This window comes from Mustelus asterias, unplaced genomic scaffold (genome assembly GCF_964213995.1).
Source record: "Mustelus asterias unplaced genomic scaffold, sMusAst1.hap1.1 HAP1_SCAFFOLD_2800, whole genome shotgun sequence".
Taxonomy (NCBI): Eukaryota; Metazoa; Chordata; class Chondrichthyes; order Carcharhiniformes; family Triakidae; genus Mustelus; species Mustelus asterias.
Genome location: NW_027592745.1, coordinates 22,451 through 46,413, shown reverse-complemented (window position 1 = coordinate 46,413; position 23,963 = coordinate 22,451). Strand labels below are relative to the sequence as shown.

The 23,963-nt window shown below is 51.7% G+C and overlaps 1 long non-coding RNA gene across 2 annotated transcripts in view; it reads left to right on the top strand.

Moving 5' to 3' along the window:
- Window positions 1-5,494: 5,494 nt before the first annotated feature.
- LOC144490037 (uncharacterized) overlaps window positions 5,495-23,963 on the top strand; it is a 31,045-nt gene continuing 12,576 nt past the window's right edge. For both annotated transcript variants that reach the window (XR_013497136.1, XR_013497135.1), the window contains exons 1-2: window positions 5,495-5,632; window positions 19,046-19,115. This is a non-coding gene — a long non-coding RNA (uncharacterized LOC144490037). The remainder of the gene's footprint in view (window positions 5,633-19,045; window positions 19,116-23,963) is intronic.

The following is a 23,963-nucleotide window of genomic DNA, read 5'->3' as shown; positions in this document are numbered from 1 at the left end:
GGCCCTGAGACCATGGCTTCTTCTCAGCGCTATACACACTGGCACCTTCCAGCCCCTCGCTTGAAAGGACGTCCCTCGATGCCTGGACACTGTGCCCGCTGGCTGTTTGACCCTGGAGGGCAGCACAGACTGGGCATCGGTCCTGGACTCTCCTTGTCTCTCTGGCTCAGGGACCACACACTGCAGCCAGACACAGTGTGGCAGCACACAAGGCGAATCTCCATGGGGTTTTGTACTCTCAGTAAGAAGTTTAACAACACCAGGTTAAAGTCCAACAGGTTTATTTGGTAGCAAAAGCCACACAAGCTTTCGAGGCTCTAAGCCCCTTCTTCAGGTGAGTGGGAATTCTGTTCACAAACAGAACTTATAAAGACACAGACTCAATTTACATGAATAATGGTTGGAATGCGAATACTTACAACTAATCCAGTCTTTAAGAAACAAAACAATGGGAGTGGAGAGAGCATCAAGACAGGCTAAAAAGATGTGTATTGTCTCCAGACAAGACAGCCAGTGAAACTCTGCAGGTCCACGCAACTGTGGGAGTTACAAATAGTGTGACATGAACCCAATATCCCGGTTGAGGCCGTCCTTGTGTGTGCGGAACTTGGCTATCAGTTTCTGCTCAGCGACTCTGCGCTGTCGTGTGTCGCGAAGGCCGCCTTGGAGAACGCTTACCCGAATATCAGAGGCCGAATGCCCATGACCGCTGAAGTGCTCCCCAACAGGAAGAGAACAGTCTTGCCTGGTGATTGTCGAGCGGTGTTCATTCATCCGTTGTCGCAGCGTCTGCATAGTTTCCCCAATGTACCATGCCTCGGGACATCCTTTCTTGCAGCGTATCAGGTAGACAACGTTGGCCGAGTTGCAAGAGTATGTACCGTGTACCTGGTGGATGGTGTTCTCACGTGAGATGATGGCATCTGTGTCGATGATCCGGCACGTCTTGCAGAGGTTGCTGTGGCAGGGTTGTGTGGTGTCTTGGTCACTGTTCTCCTGAAGGCTGGGTAGTTTGCTGCGGACAATGGTCTGTTTGAGGTTGTGCAGTTGTTTGAAGGCAAGAAGTGGGGGTGTGGGGATGGCCTTGGCGAGATGTTCGTCTTCATCAATGACATGTTGAAGGCTCCGGAGGAGATGCCATAGCTTCTCCGCTCCGGGGAAGTACTGGACAACGAAGGGTACTCTGTCCACTGTGTCCCGTGTTTGTCTTCTGAGGAGGTCGGTGCGGTTTTTCGCTGTGACGCGTTGGAACTGTTGATCAATGAGTCTAGCGCCATATCCTGTTCTTATGAGGGCATCTTTCAGCGTCTGGAGGTGTCTGTTGCGATCCTCCTCATCCGAGCAGATCCTGTGTATACGGAGGGCTTGTCCGTAGGGGATGGCTTCTTTAACGTGTTTAGGGTGGAAGCTGGAGAAGTGGAGCATCGTGAGGTTATCCGTGGGCTTGCGGTACAGTGAGGTGCTGAGGTGACCGTCCTTAATGGAGATGCGCGTGTCCAAGAATGCAACCGATTCCGGAGAGTAGTCTATGGTGAGTCTGATGGTGGGATAGAACTTGTTGATGTCATCATAGAGTTGTTTCAGTGATTGTTCAGCATGAGTCCAAAGGAGTCCAGATCCGACCAAAGAACACACCCATCAACTCAACACTCTGATCAAGACCTTTGATCCGGACCTTCAGAACACCCTCCGTGCTCTCATCCCACGTACTCCCCGCGTTGGAGATCTCTACTGCCTCCCGAAGATACACAAGGCAAACACACCCGGCCGTCCCATCGTATCGGGCAATGGGACCCTGTGCGAGAACCTCTCCGGCTATGTCGAGGGCATCCTGAAACCCATTGTACAAAGAACCCCCAGCTTTTGTCGCAACCATAAGACCATAAGACCATAAGACATAGGAGCGGAAGTAAGGCCATTCGGCCCATCGAGTCCACTCCACCATTCAATCATGGTTGATTTCAACTCCATTTACCCGCTCTCTCCCCATAGCCCTTAATTCCTCGAGAAATCAAGAATTTATCCATTTCTGTCTTGAAGACGCTCAACGTCTCGGCCTCCACAGCCCTCTGTGGCAATGAATTCCACAGACCCACCACTCTCTGGCTGAAGAAATTTCTCCTCATCTCTGTTCTAAAGTGACTCCCTTTTATTCTAAGGCTGTGCCCTCGCGTCCTAGTCTCCCCTGTTAATGGAAACAACTTCCCTACGTCCATCCTATCTAAGCCGTTCATTATCTTGTAAGTTTCTATCAGATCTCCCCTCAACCTCCTAAACTCCAATGAATATAATCCCACGATCCTCAGACGTTCATCGTATGTCAGGCCTACCATTCCTGGGATCATCCGTGTGAATCTCCGCTGGACCCGCTCCAGTGCCAGTATGTCCTTCCTGAGGTGTGGGGCCCAAAATTGCTCACAGTACTCCAAATGGGGCCTAACCAGTGCTTTATAAAGCCTCAGAAGTACATCCCTGCTTTTGTATTCCAAGCCTCTTGAGATAAATGACAACATTACATTTGCTTTCCTAATTACGGACTCAACCTGCAAGTTTACCTGCAACACGACGGACTTCCTACAGAAACTCGGCACACATGGAGCAGTTGAACCAGGAGCGCTCCTCGTCACAATGGATGTCTCAGCACTCTACACCAGCATCCCCCATGACGATGGCATTGCTGCAACGGCCTCAGTGCTCAGCGCCAACAACTGCCAGTTTCCAGATGCAATTTTACATCTCATCCGCTTCATCCTGGACCACAATATCTTCACCTTCAACAACCAGTTCTTCATCCAGACACACGGAACAGCCATGGGGACCAAATTTGCACCTCAATATGCCAACATCTTCATGCACAGGTTCGAACAAGACTTCTTCACCGCACGGGACCTTCAACCGATGCTATACACTAGATACATCGATGACATTTTCTTCCTTTGGACTCATGGTGAACAATCACTGAAACAACTCTATGATGACATCAACAAGTTCCATCCCACCATCAGACTCACCATAGACTACTCTCCGGAATCGGTTGCATTCTTGGACACGCGCATCTCCATTAAGGACGGTCACCTCAGCACCTCACTGTACCGCAAGCCCACGGATAACCTCACGATGCTCCACTTCTCCAGCTTCCACCCTAAACACGTTAAAGAAGCCATCCCCTACGGACAAGCCCTCCGTATACACAGGATCTGCTCGGATGAGGAGGATCGCAACAGACACCTCCAGACGCTGAAAGATGCCCTCATAAGAACAGGATATGGCGCTAGACTCATTGATCAACAGTTCCAACGCGTCACAGCGAAAAACCGCACCGACCTCCTCAGAAGACAAACACGGGACACAGTGGACAGAGTACCCTTCGTTGTCCAGTACTTCCCCGGAGCGGAGAAGCTACGGCATCTCCTCCGGAGCCTTCAATATGTCATTGATGAAGACGAACATCTCGCCAAGGCCATCCCCACACCCCCACTTCTTGCCTTCAAACAACCGCACAACCTCAAACAGACCATTGTCCGCAGCAAACTACCCAGCCTTCAGGAGAACAGTGACCAAGACACCACACAACCCTGCCACAGCAACCTCTGCAAGACGTGCCGGATCATCGACACAGATGCCATCATCTCACGTGAGAACACCATCCACCAGGTACACGGTACATACTCTTGCAACTCGGCCAACGTTGTCTACCTGATACGCTGCAAGAAAGGATGTCCCGAGGCATGGTACATTGGGGAAACTATGCAGACGCTGCGACAACGGATGAATGAACACCGCTCGACAATCACCAGGCAAGACTGTTCTCTTCCTGTTGGGGAGCACTTCAGCGGTCACGGGCATTCGGCCTCTGATATTCGGGTAAGCGTTCTCCAAGGCAGCCTTCGCGACACACGACAGCGCAGAGTCGCTGAGCAGAAACTGATAGCCAAGTTCCGCACACACAAGGACGGCCTCAACCGGGATATTGGGTTCATGTCACACTATTTGTAACTCCCACAGTTGCGTGGACCTGCAGAGTTTCACTGGCTGTCTTGTCTGGAGACAATACACATCTTTTTAGCCTGTCTTGATGCTCTCTCCACTCCCATTGTTTTGTTTCTTAAAGACTGGATTAGTTGTAAGTATTCGCATTCCAACCATTATTCATGTAAATTGAGTCTGTGTCTTTATAAGTTCTGTTTGTGAACAGAATTCCCACTCACCTGAAGAAGGGGCTTAGAGCCTCGAAAGCTTGTGTGGCTTTTGCTACCAAATAAACCTGTTGGACTTTAACCTGGTGTTGTTAAACTTCTTACTGTGTTTACCCCAGTCCAACGCCGGCATCTCCACATCACGTTTTGTACTCTAACAGCGGGCGTTGCTCCTTGCACTCTCTTTGACTCCGCTTGCCCTGCACTCATCTTTTATCACTCTTTCTCTACCTTCACCTCCTCCCTCTCTCTCCCTATCTCTCCTTACTCTCTCCCCTCTTTCTCTCTCCATTCATTCCCCTCTCTCTCTGTCCTCACTCCCTCTTTCTCCTCCCTCACTCCCTCTCTCCCTCTTCTCTCTCCCCCTTCACTCCCTCTCTCTCTTCCTCCTCACTCCCTCTCTCTTTCCTCTCACTCCCCATCATTCTCCCCTCACTCCCTCTCTCCCCCGCTCCTCAGTCCCTCATTCCCCCCTCACTCCCTCTCTCTCCCTCCCCCTCACTCCCTCTCTCTCCCCTCTCACTCCTTCTCTCTCCCCCCCCTCACACTCTCTCTCTCTTTCCTCTCACTCACCCCTCTCTCCCTCACACTCCCCCCTCACTCCCCCTCACTCCTCTCTCCCTCCCCTTCCCTCCCCCTCCTTCCCCCTCCTTCCCCCTCACTCCCCCCTCACTCCCCCCTCACTCCCCCCTCACTCCCTCTCTCTCCCCGCTCCTCAGTCCCTCATTCCCCCCCTCACTCCCTCTCTCTCTCCCTCCCACTCAAATACTCCCTCTCTCTCCCTCCCCCTCACTCCCCCTCCCTCCCTCACACACCCCCTCCCTCCCTCACACTCCCCCCCTCCCTCCCACAAACTCCCCCTCCCTCCCTCACACTCCCCCCCTCCCTCCCTCACACTCCCCCTCCCTCCCCCTCACTCCCCCTCACTCCCCCCTCACTCCCCCTTCACTCCCCCCTCCCTCCCCCTCACTCCCCCCTCCCTCCCCCTCACTCCCCCCTCCCTCCCCCTCACTCACCCCTCCCTTCCCCTCCCTCCCACTCACTCCCTCTCACTCCCCCTCACTCCCCCCTCCCTCCCTCACTCTCCCATTTGCACCCCTCCCCCTCGCTCCCTCTCTCGCTCCCTCCCCCTCAAACACTCACTCTCTCTCTCCCTCCCCCTCACTCCCTCTGTCTATCCCTCCCTCACACTCCCATTCACTCTCCCTCCCCCTCACTCCCTCTCTCTCTCCCTCCCTCACACTCCCACTCACTCTCCCTCCCCGTCACTCACTCCTCTCTCTGTCTCTCCTGACAGGGTGTACCTCGATTTGGACATTAATCTGACACAGGAACAGTTGCGGAGATACTCAGAGATATCAGTGCATCATGTGACCAGCGCAGTCACACACCTTCGCAGGCTCTTCCTCGTTGAAGATCTCCTGGATTCGCTGAAGGTGAGAGCTGCGATATTTGGGAATGCGTCGAGTCGGTGTGTGTGTGCGTGGGGTGCAGCATGGTCACTCGGTAACACTGGGGTACAGCATGGTCACTCGGTAACACTGGGGTACAGCATGGTCACTCGGTAACACTGGGGTACAGCATGGTCACTCGGTAACACTGGGGTACAGCATGGTCACTCGGTAACACTGGGGTACAGCATGGTCACTCGGTAACACTGGGGTACAGCATGGTCACTCGGTAACACTGGGGTGCAGCATGGTCACTCGGTAACACTGGGGTACAGCATGGTCACTCGGTAACACTGGGGTGCAGTACTGGTGGGGACGGGTCTGTCGCTGTATAACACTGGGGTTCAGTACTGGTGAGGATAGACCTGTCACCGTATAACACTGGGGTACAGTAATGGTGGGGATGGGTCTGTCACCGTGGTATACTTCTGGTGGGGATGGGTCTGTCTGTGTAACGCTGGGGTAAAATTCTGGGGGGATGGGTCTGTCACTGTATAGCACTGGGGGTACAGTACTGTTTGGGATGGGTTCGTCACTGTATAACACTGGGGTGCAGTTCTGATGGGGACAGGTCAGTCGCTGTATAACACGGTAACAGTAGGGTACATTACTGATGGGGACGGGTCTGTGCTGCAAAATGGGGTACAGTACTGGCGGGGACCGGTCTGTCGCTGTGGAACATTTCTTGTGGGGATGGGACTGTCTGTGTAACGATGGGGTAAAGTACTGGAGGGGATGGGTCTGTCACTGAGTAAAACTGGAGTACAGTACTGGTGGAGACGCATCTGCCGCTGTGTAACACTGGGGTACAGAACTGGTGGGGATGGGTCTGTCACTGTATAACAGTGGGGAAGAGTACTGGTGGGGACAGATCTGTCACTGTATAACACTGGGGTACAGTACTGGTGGGGATGGGTCTGTCACTGTATAACACGGGGGCACAGTACTGGTGGGGATGGGTCTGTCACTGTATAACACTGGGGTACAGTACTGGTGGGGACGGGTCTGTCACTGTATAACACTGGGGTACAGTACTAGTGGGGACGGGTCTGTCGCTGTGTAACACTGGGGTACAGTACTGGTGGGGACGGGTCTGTCACTGTGTAACACTGGGGTACAGTACTGGTGGGGACGGGTCTGTCACTGTGTAACACTGGGGTACAGTACTGGTGGGGACGGGTCTGTCACTGTGTAACACTGGGGTACAGTACTGGTGGGGACGGGTCTGTCACTGTGTAACACTGGGGTACAGTACTGGTGGGGACGGGTCTGTCGCTGTGTAACACTGGGGTACAGTACTGGTGGGGACGGGTCTGTCACTGTGTAACACTGGGGTACAGTACTGGTGGGGACGGGTCTGTCACTGTGTAACACTGGGGTACAGTACTGGTGGGGATGGGTCTGTCACTGTATAACACTGGGGTACAGTACTGGTGGGGACGGGTCTGTCACTGTATAACACTGGGGTACAGTACTGGTGGGGACGGGCCTTTCACTGTTTCAAACTGGGCAAAATTCTGGTGGGGCTGGGTCTATAACTGTGTAACACTGGGGTACAGTGCTGGGAGGGACGGGTCTGTCGCTGTATAACACTGGGATAAAATACTGGTAGGGACGGGTCTGTCACTGTATAACACTGGGGTACAGTACTGGTGGGGACAGGTCTGTCACTGTATAACACTGGGGTACAGTACTGGTGGGGACGGGTCTGTCACTGTATAACACTGGGGTACAGTACTGGTGGGGACGGGTCTGTCGCTGTGTAACACTGGGGTACAGTACTGGTGGAGATGGGTCTGTCGCTGTGTAACACTGGGGTACAGTACTGGTGGGGACGGGTCTGTCGCTGTGTAACACTGGGGTACAGTACTGGTGGGGATGGGACTGTCTGTGCAACACTGAGGTACAGTACTGGTGGGAACGGGTTTGTCACTGGAAAATGGGGTACAGTACTGGTGGGGACTGGTCTGTCGCTGTATAACACTGGGGTACAGTACTGGTGGCGACGGGTCTGTCACAGTATAACACTGGGTACAGTACTGGTGGGGACGGGTCTGTCACTGGAAAATGGGGTACAGTACTGGTGGCGACGGGTCTGTCACTGTGGTACATTTCTCATGGGGATGGGACTGTCTGTGTAACGCTGGGGTAAAGTACGGGGGGATGGGTCTGTCACTGAGTAAAACTGGAGTACAGTGCTGGTATGGACGGGTGTGTCGCTGTATAACACTGGGGTACAGTACTGGTGGGGATGGGTCTGTCACTGTATAACACTGGGGTACAGTACTGGTGGGGATGGGTCTGTCACTGTGTAACACTGGGGTACAGTACTGGTGGGGACGGGTCTGTCACTGTATAACACTGGGGTACAGTACTGGTGGGGATGGGTCTGTCACTGTGTAACACTGGGGTACAGTACTGGTGGGGATGGGTCTGTCACTGTATAACACTGGGGTACAGTACTGGTGGACACGGGTATGTCGCTGTATAACACTGGGGTACAGTACTGGTGGAGACAGGTCGGTCGCTCTACAACACTGGGAAACAGTACTGGTGGGGACGTGCCTGTCGCTGTGTAACACTGGGGTACAGTACTGCTGGGACTGGTCTGTCACTGGATAACACTGGGGCACATTGCGAGTGGGGATGGGTCTGTCACTGTGTAACACTGGGGTACAGTTCTGATAGGAACAGGTCAGTCGCTGTATAACACTGGTGTACAGTACTGGTTGGGACTGGCCTGTCACTGTATAACACTGGGGTACAGTACTGGTTGGGACTGGCCTGTCACTGTATAACACTGGGATACAGTACTGGTAGGGACGGGTCTGTCACTGGAAAATAGGGTACAGTACTGGTGAGGATAGACCTGTCACTGTATAACACTGGGGTACAGTAATGGTGGGGACGGGTGTGTCACCGTGGTACACTTTTGGTGGGGATGAGTGTCTGTGTAACGCTGGGTTAAAATATTGGGGGGATGGGTCTGTCACTGTATAGCATAGGGGTACAGTACTGGTGGGGACGGGTCTGTCACTGGAAAATAGGGTACAGTACTGGTGGGGACGGGTCTGTCACTGTCTAGCACTGGGGTGCAGTACTGGTGGGGATGGGTCTGTCACTGTATAACACTGGGGTACAGTACTGGTGGGACTGGTCTGTCACTGGATACGACTGGGGCACATTGCGAGTTGGGACGGGTCTGTCACTGTATAACACAGTACACTGCAGGTGGGGATGGGTCTGTCTGTGTAACGCAGGGGTAAAGTACTGGGGGGATGGGTCTGTCACTGTATAACACTGAGGTACCATACTGGCGGGGACGGGTTCATCCCTGTATAACACTGGGGTGCAGTTCTGATAGGAACAGGTCAGTCGCTGTATAACACTGGGGTACAGTACTGGTGGGGACGGGTCTGTCGCTGTGTAACACTGGGGTACAGTACTGGTTGGGACTGGCCTGTCACTGTATAACACTGGGGTACAGTACCGGTGGGGACGGGTCTGTCACTGTACAACACTGGGATACAGTACTGGTAGGGACGGGTCTGTCACTGGAAAATAGGGTACAGTACTGGTGAGGATAGACCTGTCACTGTATAACACTGGGGTACAGTAATGGTGGGGACGGGTGTGTCACCGTGGTACACTTCTGATGGGGATGGGTCTGTCTGTGTAACGCTGGGTTAAAATACTGGGGGGATGGGTCTGTCACTGTGTAACACTGGGGACAGTACTGGTGGGGACGGGTCTGTCACTGTACAACACTGGGGTACAGTACTGGTAGGGATGGGTCTGTCACTGGAAAATAGGGTACAGTACTGGTGAAGATGGACCTGTCACTGTATAACACTGGGGTACAGTAATGGTGGGGATGGGTCTGTCTGTGTAACGCTGGGTTAAAATACTGGGGGGATGGGTCTGTCACTGTATAGCACTGGGGTGCAGTTCTGATGGGGACAGGTCAGGCGCTGTATAACACTGTAACAGTCGGATACATTACTGGTAGGGATGGGTCTGTCACTGGAAAATAGGGTTCAGTACTGGTGAGGATGGACCTGTCACTGTATAACACTGGGGTACAGTAATGGTGGGGATGGGTCTGTCTGTGTAACGCTGGGTTAAAATACTGGGGGGATGGGTCTGTCACTGTATAGCACTGGGGTGCAGTTCTGATGGGGACAGGTCAGTCGCTGTATAACACTGTAACAGTCGGGTACATTACTGGTGGGAATGGGTCTGTCACTGGAAAATGGGGTACAGTACGGCGGGGACCGATCTGTCACTGGAAAATGGGGTACAGTACTGGTGGCGACGGGTCTGTCACTGCGGTACATTTCTCATGGGGATGGGACTGTCTGTGTAACGCTGGGGTAAAGTACGGGGGGATGGGTCTGTCACTGTGTAACACTGGGGTACAGTACTGGTGGACACGGGTATGTCGCTGTATAACGCTGGGGTACAGTACTTGGTGGGGATGGGTCTGTCACTGAGTAAAACTGGAGTACAGTACTGGTATGGACGGGTGTGTCGTTGTATAATACTGGGGTACAGTACTGGTGGGGACGGGTCTGTCGCTGTATAACACTGGGTACAGTACTGGTATGGACGGGTCTGTCACTGTATGACACTGGGGTACAGTACTCTTATGGATGGGTGTGTCGCTGTATAACACTGGGGTACAGTACTGGTGGGGACGGGTGTGTCGCTGTATAACACTGGGGTACAGTACTGGTGGGGACGGGTCTGTCACTGTATGACACTGGGGTACAGTACTGGTATGGACGGGTGTGTCGCTGTATAACACTGGGGTACAGTACTGGTGGGGACGGGTCTGTCACTGTATAACACTGGGGTACAGTACTGGTATGGACGGGTGTGTCGCTGTATAACACTGGGGTACAGTACTGGTGGGGACGGGTCCGTCACTGTATAACACTGGGGTACAGTACTGGTATGGACGGGTGTGTCGCTGTATAACACTGGGGTACAGTACTGGTGGGGACGGGTCTGTCACTGTATAACACTGGGGTACAGTACTGGTATGGACGGGTGTGTCGCTGGATTTCAGTAAGGCATTTGACAAAGTCCCACATGGCAGGTTGGTTAAGAAGGTTAAGGCTCATGGGATACAAGGAGAAGTGGCTAGATGGGTGGAGAACTGGCTTGGCCATAGGAGACAGAGGGTAGTGGTCGAAGGGTCTTTTTCCGGCTGGAGGTCTGTGACCAGTGGTGTTCCGCAGGGCTCTGTACTAGGACCTCTGCTATTTGTGATATATATAAATGATTTGGAAGAAGGTGTAACTGGTGTAATCAGCAAGTTTGCGGATGACACGAAGATGGCTGGACTTGCGGATAGCGAAGAGCATTGTCGGGCAATACAGCAGGATATAGATAGGCTGGAAAATTGGGCGGAGAGGTGGCAGATGGAATTTAATCCGGATAAATGCGAAGTGATGCATTTTGGAAGAAATAATGTAGGGAGGAGTTATACAATAAATGGCAGAGTCATCAGGAGTATAGAAACACAGAGGGACCTAGGTGTGCAAGTCCACAAATCCTTGAAGGTGGCAACACAGGTGGAGAAGGTGGTGAAGAAGGCATATGGTATGCTTGCCTTTATAGGACGGGGTATAGAGTATAAAAGCTGGAGTCTGATGATGCAGCTGTATAGAACGCTGGTTAGGCCACATTTGGAGTACTGCGTCCAGTTCTGGTCGCCGCACTACCAGAAGGACGTGGAGGCGTTAGAGAGAGTGCAGAGAAGGTTTACCAGGATGTTGCCTGGTATGGAGGGTCTTAGCTACGAGGAGAGATTGGGTAGACTGGGGTTGTTCTCCTTGGAGAGACGGAGAATGAGGGGAGATCTAATAGAGGTAAGAAGATTATGAAGGGTATAGATAGGGTGAACAGTGGGAAGCTTTTTCCCAGGTCGGAGGTGACGATCACGAGGGGTCACGGGCTCAAGCTGACAGGGGCGAAGTATAACTCAGACATCAGAGGGACGTTTTTTACACAGAGGGTGGTGGGGGCCTGGAATGCGCTGCCAAGTAGGGTGGTGGAGGCAGGCACGCTGACATCGTTTAAGACTTACCTGGATAGTCACATGAGCAGCCTGGGAATGGAGGGATACAAACGATTGGTCTAGTTGGACCAAGGAGCGGCACAGGCTTGGAGGGCCGAAGGGCCTGTTTCCTGTGCTGTACTGTTCTTTGTTCTCTTTGTTCTTTGTATAACACTGGGGTACAGTACTGGTATGGACGGGTCTGTCACTGTATAACACTGGGGTACAGTACTGGTGGGGACGGGTCCATCACTGTATAACACTGGGGTACAGTACTGGTATGGACGGGTGTGTCGCTGTATAACACTGGGGTACAGTACTGGTGGGGACGGGTCTGTCACTGTATAACACTGAGGTACAGTACTGGTGGGGACGGGTCTGTCACTGTATAACACTGGGGTACCGTACTGGTGGGGACGGGTCTGTCACTGTATAACACTGGGGTACCGTACTGGTGGGGACGGGTCTGTCACTGTATAACACTGGGGTACCGTACTGGTGGGGATGGGTCTGTTACTGCATAACACTGTGATACAGTACTGGTGGGGATGGGTCTGTCACTGTATAACACTGGGGTACAGTACTGGTGGGGACGGGTCTGTCACTGTGTAACACTGGGGTACAGTACTGGTGGGGACGGGTGTGTCACTGTATAACACTGGGGTACAGTACTGGTGGGGAAGGGTCTGTCACTGTGTAATACTGAGGGAGAGTACTGATGGGGACGGGTCTGTCACGATATAACACTGGCGTATACTTCAGGTGGGACGGGACCGTCACTCTGTAACACTGGGGTACAGTACTGGTGGAGATGGGTCTGTCACTGTATAACACTGGGGTACAGTACTGGTGGGGGCGGTTCTGTCACTGTGTAACACTGGGGTACAGTACTGGTGGGGACGGGTCTGTCGCTGTATAACACTGGGGTACAGTACTGGTGGGGATGGGTCTGTCATTGTATAACACTGGGGTACAGTACTAGTGGGGATGGGTCTGTCACTGTATAACACTGGGGTACAGTACTGGTGGGGACGGGTCTGTAACTGTGCAAAACTGGGGGACAGAACTGGTGTGAGCAGGCCTATCACTGTATAACACTGGGGTACAGTACTGGTGAGGACAGACCAGTCACTGTATAACACTGGGGTACAGTACTGGTTCGGATGGGTCTGTCACTGTATATCACTGGGGTACAGTACTGGTTGGGACAGGTCTGTCACTGTATAACACTACGGTACAGTACTGGTGGGGATGAGTCTGTCACTGTATAACACTGGGGCACAGTACTGGTGGGGACGGGTCTGTCGCTGTATAACACTGGGGTAAAGTACTGGTGGGGCGGTCTGTCACTGTATAACACTGGGGTACAGTACTGGTGGGGACGGGTCTGTCGCTGTATAACACTGGGGTACAGTACTGGTGGGGCGGTCTGTCACTGTATAACACTGGGGTACAGTACTGGTGGGGATGGGTCTATCACTGTATAACACAGGGTACAGTACTGGTGGGGACGGGTCTGTCACTGTATAACACTGGGGTACAGTACCAGTGGGGACATGTCAGTCACTGGATAACATTGGGGTACAGTACTAGTGGGGATGGGTCTGTCACTGTATAACACTGGGGTACAGTACTGGTGGGTGCGGGTCTGTCACTGTGTAACCCTGGGGTACATTACTGGTGGGGATGGGTCTGTCACTGTATAACACTGGGGTACAGTACTGGTGGGGACGGGTCTGTCACAGTATAACACTGGGGTACAGTACTGGTGGGGACGGGTCTGACACTGGAAAATGGTGTACAGTACTGTTGGCGACGGGTCTGTCACTGTGGTACATTTCTTGTGGGGATGGGACTGTCTGTGTAACGCTGGGGTAAAGTACGGGGGGATGGGTCTGTCACTGAGTAAAACTGGGGTACAGTACTGGTCGGGTCAGGTTTGTCACTGTATAACACTGGGGTACAGTACTGGTAGGAACTGGTCTGTCACAGTATAACACTGGGGTACAGTACAGGTCGGGATGGTTCTGTCACTGTATAACACTGGTGTCCAGTACTGGTGGGGACGGGTCTGTCACTGTATAACACTGGGGTACAGTACTGGTGGGGACGGGTCTGTCTCTGTATAACACTGGGGTACAGTACTGGTGGGGATGTGTCTGTCACTGTATAACACTGGGGTACAGTACTGGTGGGGATGGGTCTGTCACTGTATAACACTGGGGTACAGTACTGGTGGGCGCTGGTCTGTCACTATATAACACTGGGGTACAGTACTGGTGGGGACGGGTCTGTTACTGTATAACACTGGGATACAGTACTGGTGGGCGCTGGTCTGTCACTATATAACACTGGGGTACAGTACTGGTGGGGACGGGTCTGTCACTGTGTAACACTGGGGTACAGTACTGGTGGGGACGGGTCTGTCACGGTATAACACTGGGGTACAGTACTGGTGGGGACGGGTCTGTCACTGTATAACACTGGGTACAGTACTTGTGGGGACGGGTATGACACTGTATAACACTGGGGTACAGTACTGGTGGGGACGGGTCTGTCTCTGTATAACACTGGGGTACAGTACCAGTGGGGCAAGGTCAGTCACTGGATAACATTGGGGTACAGTACTAGTGGGGATGGGTCTGTCACTGTATAACACTGGAGAACAGAAATGATGGGGACGGGTCTGTCACTGTATCATTGGGGTACAGTACTGGTGGGGACGGGTCTGTCACTGTATCATTGGGGTACAGTACTGGTAGGGACGGGTCTGACACTGTATAACACTGGGGTACAGTACTGGTGGGGACGTGTCTGTTGCTGTATAACACTGGGGTACAGTACTGGTGGGGACGTGTCTGTTGCTGTATAACACTGGGGTACAATACTGGTGGGGACAGGTCTGTCACTGTATAACCCTGGGGTACAGTACTGGTGGGGACGGGTCTGACACTGTATAACACTAGGGTACACTACTGGTGGAGATGGGTCTGTCACTGTATAACACTGGGGTACAGTACTGGTGGAGATGGGTCTGTCACTGTATAACACTGGGGTACAGTACTGGTGGGGACGTGTCTGTTGCTGTATAACACTGGGGTACAGTACTGGTGGGGACGTGTCTGTTGCTGTATAACACTGGGGTACAATACTGGTGGGGACAGGTCTGTCACTGTATAACCCTGGGGTACAGTACTGGTGGGGACGGGTCTGACACTGTATAACACTAGGTTACACTACTGGTGGAGATGGGTCTGTCACTGTATAACACTGGGGTACAGTACTGGTGGAGATGGGTCTGTCACTGTATACCACTGGGGTACAGCACTGCTGCGGACGGGCCTTTCACTGTCTCAAACTGGGGAAAATTCTGGTGGGGCTGGATCGGTAACTGTGTAAAACTGGGGTACAGTGCTGGTAGGGATGGGTCTGTCTCTGTATAACACTGGGGTACAGTACTGGTGGGGACGGGTGTGTCGCTGTATAACACTGGGGTACAGTACTGGTGGGGACGGGTCTGTCACTGTATAACACTGGGGTACAGTACTGGTGGGGATGGGTCTGTCGCTGTATAACACTGGGGTACAGTACTGGTGGGGACGGGTCTGTCACTGTATAACACTGGCGTACAGTACTGGTGGGGATGTGTCTGTCACTGTATAACACTGGGGTACAGTACTGGTGGGGACGGGTCTGTCGCTGTATGACACTGGGGTACAGTACTGGTGGGGACGGGTCTGTCGCTGTGTAACACTGGGGTACAGTACTGGTGGGGACGGGTCTGTCACTGTGTAACACTGGAGTACTGTACTGGTGGGGACGGGTCTGTCACTGTATAACACTGGGGTACAGTACTGGTGGGGACGGGTCTGTCACTGTGTAACACTGGGGTACAGTACTGGTGGGGACGGGTCTGTCGCTGTGTAACACTGGGGTACAGTACTGGTGGGGACGGGTCTGTCACTGTATAACACTGGGGTACAGTACTGGTGGGGACGGGTCTGTCACTGTGTAACACTGGGGTACAGTACTGGTGGGGACGGGTCTGTCACTGTGTAACACTGGGGTACAGTACTGGTGGGGACGGGTCTGTCACTGTGTAACACTGGGGTACAGTACTGGTGGGGACGGGTCTGTCGCTGTGTAACACTGGGGTACAGTACTGGTGGGGACGGGTCTGTCACTGTGTAACACTGGGGTACAGTACTGGTGGGGACGGGTCTGTCACTGTGTAACACTGGGGTACAGTACTGGTGGGGACGGGTCTGTCGCTGTGTAACACTGGGGTACAGTACTGGTGGGGACGGGTCTGTCGCTGTGTAACACTGGGGTACAGTACTGGTGGGGACGGGTCTGTCGCTGTGTAACACTGGGGTACAGTACTGGTGGGGACGGGTCTGTCGCTGTGTAACACTGGGGTACAGTACTGGTGGGGACGGGTCTGTCGCTGTGTAACACTGGGGTACAGTGCTGGAGGGGACGGGTCTGTCGCTGTGTAACACTGGGGTACAGTGCTGGAAGGGACGGGTCTGTCACTGTGTAACACTGGGGTACAGTACTGGTGGGGACGGGTCTGTCAGTCGGTAATGTTTTGTGAGCTGTGTTGAATGGAACGTCTCTATCAGGGGGACGGATCAGAGACACATTCATCCCTTGTGGCTTTTCACTAATTGGAGTGACTCCATTCAGCACGTTTGTTGTCCCAGGTTGTTATCCTTGTCTGGCACCTCCCCCTCCCCGGGGCACTCGCTGTTCCGACAATGAAAACAGGGATCTGGTTGCTGTGTGTAATTGTGTAGTGTGGGTGAGAATTCGGCAAACAGGAGTTGGTGCAGCAGCTACTGGACAGACAGGCTCACGAGCCTGACATTCTCATCGTGTCCTGGCTTTGGAGCATATCTGAGGTTAAAGCAAAAGCGGAGGAGGATGCGGTGACGAGCAGAGGAGGCCTTTTGCTCAGAGTAAAACAGTCATCTCGTACAACACAACATCTTCCGCTCGAACCCGGATCCATTCCTTTGTTTCCTCGGTTCCAAACTCTGCTGCTTATCTCCTGGCTGATAAACACGCAAACACTCCAATTCGGAACAGGAGCCTGCTCCACCATTTACACGGTCCATTTGTTTATATCATCTCCATCTCCACATTTCTGCCCACCCGCCCCCCCCCCCCCCCCCCGATAACCTTTGACTCCCATCATCAGTGAACCATCACTGGGCGGCACGGTGGCACAGTGGTTAGCGCTGCTGCCTCACAGCACCCAGGGACCCGGGTTCGATTCCCGGCTTGGGTCACTGTCTGTGCGGAGTCTGCGCGTTCTCCCCGTGTCTGCGTGGGTTTCCTCCGGCTGCTCCGGTTTCCCCCCACAGTCCAAAAGACTGGTTAGGGGCATTGGCTGTACTAAATTGTCCCTCAGTGTACCCAAACAGGAGTGTGGCGACTAGGGGATTTTCACAGTAACTTCATTGCAGTGTTAATGTAAGCCGAATTGTGACACTAATACTTAAACTTACAGCAACTTCCTCTGTCCAAACAACAGTTACAAGTGGGGCGAAAGATGAAAATCTATAATAAATTGCTGGTTATACCCACCAGGCCATGCAGCATCTGTGGAGGGGAGACACTGAGTTCATGGGAACGTTTCTCTCTCTACAGATGCTGCCGGACCGGCTGAGTTTTTCCATCATCCATCAGTTTTTATTTCAGATTTCCAGCTTTTATTTGAGTGAACGTCTATCCCCCTGTGGACTGGCCCCACCAGATTGGGGTCCGGGGTCCCAGAATTGGCGTCCAGCTCCTGGTGCGGGGAGTGGGGCAGGAGAGGGAGGGGGCTGGACGTTCACCGAGGGTCTACTCCCAGTAAAGATGGCTGCCCAACACACCCTCCCTCCTCTCTTCCTCTCCCCCCCACCCCCCCCCCCCGCAGAGCCCGGTGGAGAGTGCCGCTCTCTCTGTGTCGCCTGGGGATTTCCCCGGGTCTCCTCACCACCGGCAGGGCCCCTGAGACAGCAGGGGTGAAGGCAGGTAGGGTTGTGCCCTTGAGGTTAGTTGCCGCGGAAGGGCCGTCCTTTCTCAGTTCCCACTCCCCGAAATATTGTTTTTATCCATTCAGGGGATGCGGGCGTCTCTGGCTAGTTAGGGGTGAACACAGTAAGAGCTTTAACAACACCAGGTTAAAGTCCAACAGGTTTATTTGGTCGCAAATGCCATAAGCTTTCGGAGCGCTGCTCCTTCCGAAAGCTAATGGCATTTTCCCCCAAATAAACCTGTTGGACTTTAACCTGGTGTTGTTAAAACTCTTACTGTGTTTACCCCAGTCCAACGCCGGCATCTCCACATTATAGTTTGGGGTTGCCAGCCAACTGTGATTAAATGTGTCAAACGCAAAATACTGTGGATGCTGGAATCTGAAACAAAAACAGAAAATGCTGGAAAATCTCAGTGGGTCTGACGGCATCTGTGGGGAGAGAATAGGGCCAACGTTTCGAGTCTAGATGACCCTTCAACAGAGCTGGTGCCACCAGTACTGTACTCCAGTGTTATACAGCTCTGATTAGGTGCTGGTTAGGTGTTAAATTCTCCCTCAGTGTTACCCGAACAGGCACCGGAGTGTGGCGACTAGGGGATTTTCATAGTAACTTTTTCACAGTCCAAAGATGTGCGGGTTAGGTTGATTGGCTGTGCTAAAATTGCCCCTTAGTGTCCTGAGATGCCTAGGTTAGAGGGATTAGTGGGTAAATATATGGGGATAAGAGGGTCGGGCCTGGGTGGGATTGTGGTCGGTGCAGACTCCATGGGCCAAATGGCCTCTTTCCGCACTGTAGGGCTTCTATGATTAACTTCATTGCAGTGTTAATGTAAGCCGACTTGTGATAATAAATAAACTTTATAAATTAACTTTCCTCATGGCATTGTGGGTCAACCCACAGCACGTGGTCTGCAGCGAGTCAAGAAGGCAGTTCACCCACCACCTTCTCAAGGACAACGAGGGATGGGCTATAAATGCTGGCCAGCCAGCGACGCCCACGTCCCACGAATGAATAAAAGACATCTATTTTGAATGTCGGGATGATTTTTCTCCAGTGTCGCACAGAGCAGTGTCCTAGAGATTGAACTCCGATTTCTGGAAACTCCCGGCCAATCCAATTCCACCTTGCGGAACAAAATACCAGCCTGCATCTGCATCTCACAAGTCCTCAGCGCAGCTAACACCCGATCAGCTTCTCTCTGATCTAATTCTTTATTTTTCATTTTATTCCACTTGCTCACAATGGGATTGTAAAGATGACATTGCTGACGCTGTCTCTCTCTCTCTCTCTCTGTCTCTCTTCCAGTTTGGTGTGTTGCTCTGGTTGATGACATACGTCGGGGCCGTATTCAATGGACTCACACTCACTATTCTGGGTAAGACGCATGCTGCCCGTGTCATAGAATCCCCACTGTGCAGAAGGAGACCATTTGGCCCATCCACCCCACACCGACTCTCCAACAGAGCATCCTACCCAGGCCTCTCCTTCCCGATCCCCACAACCCACGTCTTTACCCCACTAATCTCCCTAACCTACACATCTTTGGACACAAAGGAGCAATTTAGCATGGCCAATCCCCCTAACCTACACATTTTTGGACACTAAAGGGCAATTTAGCATGGCCAATCCCCCTAACCTACACATTTTTGGACACTAAGGAGCAATTTAGCATGGCCAATTCATCTAACATACACATTTCTGGACACTAGGGGACAATTTAGCATGGCTAATCCACCTAAACTACAAGTCTTTGGGCACTAAGGGGCAATTTAGCATGGCTAATCCCCCTAACCTACACATTTTTGGACACTAAGGGGCAATTTAGCATGGCCAATCCACCTATCCTACACATCTTTGGACACTAAGGGGCAATTTAGCATGGCCAATCCACCTAACCTACACATCTTTGGGCACTAAGGGGCAATTTAGCATGGCTAACCCCCTAACCTACACATATCTGGAAACTAAGCAGCAATTTAGCATGGCCAATTCATCTAACCTACACATCTAGGATCTACAGGCATTTAGAGGGGCAAAGACTGATTAGAGACAGTCAGCACGGCTGTGTGAGTGGAAAATCATGTCTCACAAATTTGATTGTGTTTTTTGAAGGGGTAACCAAGAAGGTAGATGAGGGCAGTGCAGTTGATGTTAGATAGAACAGAACAGTACAGCACAGAACAGGCCCTTCGGCCCACGATGTTGTGCCGAGCTTTATCTGAAACCAAGATCAAGCTATCCCACTCCCTATCATCCTGGTGTGCTCCATGTGCCTATCCAATAACCGCTTAAATGTTCCTAAAGTGTCTGACTCCACGATCACTGCAGGCAGTCCATTCCACACCCCAACCACTCTCTGCGTAAAGAACCTACCTCTGATATCCTTCCTGTATCTCCCACCACGAACCCTATAGTTATGCCCCCTTGCAATAGCTCCATCCACCCGAGGAAATAATCTTTGAACGTTCACTCTATCTATCCCCTTCATCATTTTATAAACCTCTATTAAGTCTCCCCTCAGCCTCCTCCGCTCCAGAGAGAACAGCCCTAGCTCCCTCAACCTTTCCTCATAAGACCTACCCTCCAAACCAGGCAGCATCCTGGTAAATCTCCTCTGCACTCTTTCCAGCGCTTCCACATCCTTCTTATAGTGAGGTGACCAGAACTGCACACAATATTCCAAATGTGGTCTCACCAAGGTCCTGTACAGTTGCAGCATAACCCCACGGCTCTTAAACTCCAGCCCCTTGTTAATAAAAGCTAACACACTATAGGCCTTCTTCACTTGAGCTCTATCCACTTGAGTGGCAACCTTTAGAGATCTGTGGATATGGACCCCAAGATCTCTCTGTTCCTCCACAGTCTTCAGAACCCTACCTTTGACCCTGTAATCCACATTTAAATTAGTCCTACCAAAATGAATCACCTCACATTTATCAGGGTTAAACTCCATTTGCCATTTTTCAGCCCAGCTTTGCATCCTATCTATGTCTCTTTGCAGCCTACAACAGCCCTCCACCTCATCCACTACTCTACCAATCATGTCCACATGGACTTTAGCAAGGCCTTTGACAAGATACCGCATGGTAGGTTGTTGCAAAAGGTTAAACTCATGGGATCCAGGAGGTGGCTAAATGGATAAAAATTGTCTTGATGACAGAACAGTAAGAAGTCTCACAACACCAGGTTAAAGTCCAACAGGTTTATTTGGCGGCACTCGCTTTTGGAGTCTCAACTCCTTCATCAGGTGAGTGGGAGTTGTGTTCTCAAACAGGGCATATAAAGACACAAACTCAATTTACAAGAATGATTGGAATGCGAGTCTTTACAGATAATCAAGTCTTAAAGGTACAGACAATGTGAGTGGAGAGAGGGTTAAGCATAGGTTAAAGAGATGTGTATTGTCTCCAGCCAGGACAGTCAGTGAGATTTTGCAAGCCCAGGAAAGTCGTGGGGGTTACAGATATTGTGACATGAACCCAAGATCCCGGTTGAGGCCGTCCTCATGTGTGCGGAACTTGGCTATCAGTCTCTGCTCAGCGATTCTGCGCTGTCGTGTGTCGTGAAGGCCGCCTTGGAGAACGCTTACCCGAAGATCAGAGGCTGAATGCCCGTGACTGCTGAAGTATTCCCCGACTGGAAGGGAACACTCCTGCCTGGTGATTGTCCTGGCTGGAGACAATACACACCTCATTAACCTGTGCTTGGCCCTCTCTCCACTCACATTGTCTGTACCTTTAAGACTTGATTACCTGTAAAGACTCGCATTCCAAACATTATCTTGTAAATTGAGTTTGTGTCTGTATATGCCCTGTTTGTGAACACAAGTCCTCACTCACCTGATGAAGGAGTTGAGACTCCAAAAGCTAGTGCTGCCAAATAAACCTGTTGGACTTTAACCTGGTGTTGTGAGACTTCTTACTGTGCTTACCCCAGTCCAACGCCGGCATCTCCACATCTTGATGACCGAAGCCAGTGGGTGGTTGTAGAGAGTTATTTTTAAAATTGACCAGCAGTGTGCCTCAGGGATCAGTGCTGGGTCCACTGTTATTTGTCATTTATATTAATGATTTGGATGAGAATATAGGAGGCATGGTTAGTAAGTTTGCAGATGACACCAAGATTGGTGGCATAGTGGATAGTGAAGAAAGTTATCTCCGATTGCAACGGGATCTTGATCAATTGGGCCAGTGGGCTGACAAATGGCAGATGGAGTTTAATTTAGATAAATGCGAGGTGATGCATTTTGGTAGATTGAACCAGGGCAGGACTTACTCAGTTAATGGTAGGGTGTTGGGGAGAGTTACAGAACAAAGAGATCTAGGGGTACATGTTCATCACGCCTTGAAAGTGGAGTCACAGGTGGACAGAGTGGTGAAGAAGGCGTTCGGCATGCTTGGTTTCATTGGTCAGAACATTGAATACAGGAGTTGGGATGTCTTGTTGAAGTTGTACAAGACATTGGTAAGGCCACACTTGGAATACTGTGTACAGTTCTGGTCACCCTATTATAGAAAGGATATTATTAAACTAGAAAGAGTGCAGAAAAGATTTACTAGGATGCTACTGAGACTTGATGGTTTGAGTTAGAAGGAGAGGCTGGATCGACTGGGACTTTTTTCTCTGGAGCGTAGAAGGCTGAGGGGTGATCTTATAGAGGTCTATAAAATAATGAGGGCCACTGATCAGTTAGATAGTCAATATCTTTTCCCAAAGGTGGGGGAGTCTAAAATTTGAGGGCATAGTTTTAAGATGAGGAGGGAAAGATACAAAAGTGTCCAGAGGGGCAATTTTTTCACACAGAGGGTGGTGAGTGTCTGGAACGAGCTGCCAGAGGTAGTAGTAGAGGCGGGTACAATTTTGTCTTTTAAAAAGCATTTAGACAGTTACATGGGTAAGATGGGTATAGAGGGATATGGGCCAAATGCGGGCAATTGGGACTAGCTTCAGGGTTTAAAAAAAAGGGCGGCATGGACAAGTTGGGCCGAAGGGCCTGTTTCCATGCTGTAAACCTCTATGACTCTACCTTTGGACACTAAGGGGAAAATTTAGCATGGCCAATGCACCTAACCTGCATACGTTTGGACTGTGGGAGGAAGCCGGAGCACCCAGAGGAAACCCACGCAGACACGGGGAAAATGTGGAGATTCCACACAGACAGTGACCTGAGGCCGGAATTGAGCCCGGCTCCCTGGCGCTGTGAGGCAGCCAGTGCTAACCACTGCGCTATCCGTGAGTAAATCTGTGAAAGCTCACTGCAGTTGACACTCTGACTCGGAATTGTCTGTCATACTCTCAGCAAGGGAGGGGAAGAATAACAGCCTTGACAAAATTTAGCTCGGGTGAATGAGCAAGAGAATCCCTGAGGGGGTTTTGTTCTGTTGTTTTAAAACATCAAAAAGTCAGAGCAGCTACAGAGCTGCAACTGGCTCAGTGATAGACACAGCACCGGATGTGATAATGAGCAAGAAGATCAGCAAGGTCCTCAACTTCTATTTCATGAACTGGTCGGCAAGGTGGCAGAGTGGTTAGTGCTGCTGCCCTCACAGCGCCAGGTACCCAGGTTCAATTCCGGCCTCAGGTGTCTGTCTGTGCGGAGTCTGCACATTCTCCCCGTGTCTGTGTGGGTTTCTTCCAGGTGCTCTGTTTCCTCCCACAGTCCAAAGATGTGCAGGTTAGGTGGATTGGCCGCGCTAAATTGCTCATTAGTGTCCAAAGATGTGCAGGTTACGTGGATTGGTCGTGCTAAATTGCCCCTTATTGTCCAAAGATGTACAGTTTAGGCAGATTGGCCGTGCTAAATTGCTCCTAAGTGTCCAAAGATGTGCAGGTTAGGTGGATTGGCCATGCTAAAGGGCCCCTTGATGTCCAGAGATGTGCAGGTTAGGTGGATTGGCCATGCTAAAGGGCCCCTTGATGTCCAGAGATGTGCAGGTTAGGTGGATTGGCCATGCTAAAGGGCCCCTTGATGTCCAGAGATGTGCAGGTTAGGTGGATTGGCCATGCTAAATGTACGGGGTTACGGGGATATGGCGGGGTGGGATGTTCTTTTGGAGAGTTGGTGCAGATTCAATGGGCCGAGTGGCCTCCTTCTGCACCGTAGAGGGTTCTGAGGTCTCACACATCGCAACAGTCACCAGACCGGATAGCAGCTGGGTTTTGGGAGAGCGGTTGATCACTGAAAGGCACATGTTCCTCGGAGCTCAGCTGGGGTGATGAGAAG